Source organism: Triticum dicoccoides, chromosome 2A (genome assembly GCF_002162155.2).
Source record: "Triticum dicoccoides isolate Atlit2015 ecotype Zavitan chromosome 2A, WEW_v2.0, whole genome shotgun sequence".
In the NCBI taxonomy this organism is placed as follows: Eukaryota; Viridiplantae; Streptophyta; class Magnoliopsida; order Poales; family Poaceae; genus Triticum; species Triticum dicoccoides.
The window spans coordinates 224,106,526-224,112,531 of NC_041382.1; positions in this window are offsets into that span (position 1 = coordinate 224,106,526).

Here is a 6,006-nt window from a genome sequence, read left to right on the forward strand (position 1 = left end):
CCAACAACCTCATTGTTGAGCAATTAAGAAAGGAAGCCTCTAGAACAAACTGGCCTAGTGGCCGCTGCCAGCGTCGTCAATCCCCATGCCTCCGCTCAGTCCGACCACCAATCACCACCACGCCCCACTCCTCTTCACCTTATCTCCTATTTCTCGAGATATCATTGTTTTTTACACATGGGATTACTCCCGCATGGGTCAACCACAACAAGTGTTTTATAAAAAAATGAATCTTGATGTTCTGTGCAATGCACGAATCTTGCTAGTACTCCTACAGAAGACTAAGTTGGTGATGATGGTGTGTCTGCCATCCGTCATTTGTGACCATTAGATCTACATCTAACGACTGTGAGGTAAGTTGTTGCCTTTTCTCACCAACATCCCACTTGTCTACCAATTTGCAGAAAAAACCCATAATTAGTATCTTAAAACCAACCACATCCCTCCCTGACCTCACCAAAACAGCCCAAGGAATATATTCTAATTGAAACATAATATATCTCTAGTGATATATGTATATCAAAATTAGAGTGTTTTGTATCAAGTTTGTGAATAAGTATTATTATAATTATGATTCGTTGCAACGCACATGAACATTGCTAGTATTTCCAACCATGCATGTTTTCCCTAGTATTCCATAGTTTCGAGTTTTCCATCAAGATATTAGTCACTCATGGTTGATATTTACTTTCAATCATGTACACATATGCACTATGTAACTAGCCTTGCTTATTGGGTTCCAAAGCTTAACTTCCACTCCTACTTACAATATGTAGAGTATTTAACAAAAACTACCACTTTGGAAGAATCTATTGTACAAAAATAGCAAAAACATACCCAAAATTTCTTAATCCACGCCAAAAACTACTACCTAGTACTCCCTCCGTCCCACAATGTAAGACGTTTTTGCAAGCTAGTTTAGCTTCCAAAAACATCTTATATTATGGGACAGAGGGGGTACCGATTAGGTTAGTTTAAACACATTTATGACAGGGTTGGCCACACGTCCGTGCTGACGAGGTAGCTTAAACCAACACATTTTGTTTGACTGTTGACATGAGGGACCCACATCTGACCTTCTATCCTGTTATTCCCCCTCAAATCATTATTTTTCCTGAACATTACTTCAAACAGTACTGATGCATGTTCGTCGGTGGCGCCAGTGATGAGCGAGTTGGCTGCCGCTCCCCCGGACGAGCCGGATGTCGCGCTGGCCTCCGCACGGGTTGGAAGGCTGGCCCAAGCGTGACTCATGAGCAAGCAAGCCGCCGTGCTGGCCTTCGCTCGAGCCAGATGGCTGGCCTTAGCACGGCGTGCGCGAGCAAGCCGCTGCGCCGCCATGCCAATCGAGCTAGCAAACCATGTAGACAAGCAGCTGGACGGAGCTATCTTGGCTAGCTAGCGGCCGCGAGCGTCGGACGGAGCTGGCATCCGGGCAGCCGCAAGATGGGCTCTGCACTACCGGCGGTTTTGACCTCGCCTTCTGCCAGCGGCGGTAGCTGCGTGCCTACGTCCCATGGCCGAGGATGACTAGGTGGACGGGCCAGAGGTAGGAGGTCACTCAGGGATTTTTGTGCAAACTGACATGTAGGTCCCACAAGTCATAACGCCCGGTCAAATAGAAGGCGTTGACTTAATGGGCGACATGGGCCCTGTTTGGATACTCTAAGTCAGAGGTTAGAGTTAGATTCTAACCCTGAACTAACTCTAACCAAAGTGGTGTTTGGATGGCAGGGTTAGATTGACAACAAATGTATCCAAACAGGGCCATGGGTTGAAACGTGCCTATAACGGCACTTTGTAGAGTAGTCGTTTCTTGGTAGGGCTGGTTGGTAAGAGCATGTACAATGGTTGATAAGGTAGTCTTATCTTAAGTCTGCCACGTATGCAAGTGGAGTAGTAGTTTCTTGGCATTATTAGTGGTTTCTTGCATTATTAGGGGTTTCTTGTAAGGAACAATATACTACTAGCGACAAAAGGTGATTCTAGGTTTGCGTTGTACTCCAACGAGTACTACTAGTGGTCGCGGGAGTGTATACCTCATTTTGTGGGTTGGATACCGGCCGAATGCACGGTGACCTTTTTTAAATAGTAACATCGCTGCGAGCCAATATTTTACACGGGTAGTTTGAGTTTTAAAGTCAAACGGACGTGCGACACCACAATCTGGGTGCACTGGATAGCCTAGGCATGTGAACGGGTTTTCCTTCACTCCCCAGCATCTCGTGGCTTGCGTGCTCGCCCTAGACGCACCTCGCTTGTAGCTTCCTCATCAGCTAGTAGCATATTTAAACTAGCGCCTCCCAATTAAGCCCGAGGAGCCAGAAAAGCCTGGCGGGGCATTGGGAACTATGCAATATGGCTCTGTACGTAAAGTGCTCTACTACTACTCTGTATCTTGTGGCGTTGCACGCATGGACTTCACTCCATTATCGGCTCTACTATAAAAGAAATTCCTCTTGACGTGTTTTTTTAAACGGAGGCAAAAGCTTTGCTTCATCTCATTCATAAAGAAGGAACTACTAACAAAGTTCTACGAGATCCATTACACCTCCACAAATGGAAGCGAAAAGCCTAGTCTCGCTGTATCAAATAACTCAAATGTTCTGCCCCCGCAGTAACCATTGCTGATAAACAGGCTGCTGGTGTGTGCGTGAGAGGAGCGGCTGAGTAGGCCAGCTACATGAGAGGAGCGGCTGAATAGAGCACCAAGAGTACCCACTAGGCCACTACGCAGGTGTACTTTCCCTGGATTGATAGTACATCGATGGTTCTAGAGAACAGTACGTAGTACCCTCCACATCTAATTGTAGCTCCTTGGCCCTGAGATTCAAGAGTTCAAAACTGGTGCACTATACTAGAAGTACAGTACATCACACTACTAGTTGAGAAAGTAGTACTAGTACTGCTACAGTACGAGTACGTACTCCTCCGTCACATAATGTAAGACGTTTTTTGACACTAGTTGGCGTGTACAAAAAATAGCAAAAACATACCCAAAATTTCTTAATCCACGCCAAAACTACTATCTAGTGCCAAAAATTTCTTATTAGTGCTATTATTTACAGTATAATGCAATCCCATAACGTCCCATAATGCTAGTACTACTAGTAAATAATAGCCTCACCCCTTCGCTAAGGAACGATCTACAGTTGGAAGGGACGAGGCCCTGCGGTTACTACGCTCTTATCTCCTCCTCGCCAGTTCCCCTCCCCAGAAGAGAAGGTAGTTCGTCGCTGCTCCCATGGATTCGCTAGGCGGTTCTCCTCCTCGTCGGGGCTGGGAGACCTTGAACGACGATCCTTTGGGAGAAATAGCACGCCGCTCCGACGTCCTCACCGCCGCAAGACTCGGTGCTTCCTGCACCAAAATTTTCAAGACGGTGCTTAAAAAGGCTTGGGAAAAGGCCATGCTTGTTGGTCTTCCATGCGTCCTCGAGGAGAAGGTTCTTTTATTTGACAATCCTTCGAACAGTCCACCGCTCCTTGGCCATGGTTGCAAGTTGACTCCGCTAGAGTTGCCGACGTTGAGAGTTAGTCGGATTTTGTCCGATGAGCATGTCAGTAATGGAGTTTGATCATGTAGTACTTAGTTATTCCATTTCCATCTCATCATTTCTCCGCTGCCCACTGTCTTATATATAAGTCTGGGTCGGTGCCAACGAAGATTGTCTTGCATACCTCTGGCCTGATACCACCATCATTTTGCACAACATCCACAGCAGTGTGGCCGTTCGGGTAGACCCCTTCTCTACCATTGGGATCGGCCTTCCGGACTGGCTGGGCTTGAATACGTATGATGATGCCTACATGAGATCGAACATGGTAGCAATTGCGGACCCGCCAACAAAGTGACGCGGCTATGTCTCATCGAGGTGTTCGACATAAGGATTGCCATCAATGCAAGAGTTAGTAACGGCAGAGGCTGGCGCATGTTGGCGGCGGCAGATTGGAACCTCTACACGTTCGAAGACGCCGTGCGCCATCTAGGCCGCATCTTCGCGGTGACAAGCCAGGGGACTTGTTTCATCTGGTTGCCATCCTACGGTATGGGAGATTACAAATGGAATGCACAAACCATCATTTGCATCCCCAATGGTACTCCATTATTTTGCAGGGACCAGTCATCCCGCGATCAAAATAAGATCGCCGTTCCTGGATGTGCATTTTTATCCGCAATTCGGTCAAACCTGGAACCTTGTAGCTGATTTTGGCATATTGGGATCAACTATCTTAGCAGTCGTTACCCATGGTACCACTGATGTGCAACATGGTCACACAATCTACCACGATTGGACCGTCACCATCTACCGAGGTATTCCATTTTTTAACCCTCTCGCCTTCTATTTCATTGTTTTACTAGTACTCTACTTACGTACTAGTAGGAGTACTTTTTACCTTGGAGGACGCGTATAGCTAGCTAGGCCCTTGAAGACTTGAACCCACTTGCTGCCACCATTTTTGTTTTTCCATGTCTTACTACCTCATCCATGTAGCCAAGAGTGGCTATATATAATAAGCCGGTTATTTTACTTCCTCTATACCAGAGTAGTACTATTTGCTGCACAGTATTACTGACTGCCATATTTGAGCACAACATTATTATGCATGGACCTTGACTATGTACATCACCATGTCTCCAGATCTGAGATGTCTCGTGTACCAGATGAACGGCACCGAGTTCGACCCCTGTGATGCTACGTGGGTGCCGAGGAACACTCTTGGAGAGTACTCGCTTTTCAATGGGGATAGCTACCCCATTGTGAAGCGGATGCCACCTTCCATGCATAACACGGAAGGCCTGCCATTCATGAAGCATGGTTGTGTCTTCAGTGCGCACCGCCGGATGAACGACATGCTGGGACACGCTACCCCTGATTTATGCCGCTTCAGCTTGGATGAGTCTCCATCATGTGGAACCGGACTGGAAAGTTGCGACAATGATTCCCCTTGCCCACCGCTATGGATCATGCCATCCATGAAGAACACCTGGGACTGGAACCTGGAGGAGGACATGTAGCCCATCTATAACGTGTAAGTGGAGTACAGTAAATTGTGAACGGCAGCACTGTGAATATATGTAGACTAGCCGTGCACAAATTTATCACATGAATTGGAGATGAACTTGTGTGGCATACTGGCATTTGTACTTTAGAATTTATTACTAGTAAATGTGTTATGTGTACGTGCAACTTGTGTGGTTGTTGCACGGGCTCCAACACGCTCTTTGAGAAAAAAAGGTGGCACAGCTTTGGATATACGTGACGTGGCGGCATCATACAGTAGCATCGTTCGCTATAGTTGTAGTACACTCCTACTAGGATGACAACTCCTATAAAACCTTGCGCTTGGCTCTTTGCCTCTTCGGGAGGTTCAACAGTTCATACTCGTGTGAACCTTGCACTTGGCTCTTCGCCTCTTCGGAAGGTCCAACAATGATGACACTATAGTACAATATGCTTTTGGCAATCTGACACCAATTGAACTACTGCATGTCCACCGTGAGGGCGAGGGCAAGGGAGAGGGAGAGGGAGAGGGCACTGTAGTCAAAACCCTCTCCTCGTCCTACGAACCAGCGTGCGCGTGGGCGAGGGAGAGGTGTAGTATGCAAGCTTCTCCTCGTTCGGCGAGTTGATGGGACATGTCAAAGTAGTACTAGTACTAGTCCATATTGCATCCTTTCCGGTTAATATGGCTTAATTTGAAACAAGAAAAATACACCGGCGGTCAACGTATGTAACAATATGCTCTTTACGGTCACTATATATAGTTTTGCGGTGATTATACAATCACTAGCTCATCATACAGCACCGTATTGCACCCTACTGACCGGCCACATATTCGACGTGGCACTTGATGACCCACAAGTATAGGGGATCTATCATAGTCATTTCGATTAGTAAGAGTGTCGAACCCAACGAGGAGCAGAAGGAAATGATAAGCGGTTTCCAGCAAGGTATTCTCTACAAGTACTGAAATAAGTGGTAACAGATAGTTTTGTGATAGG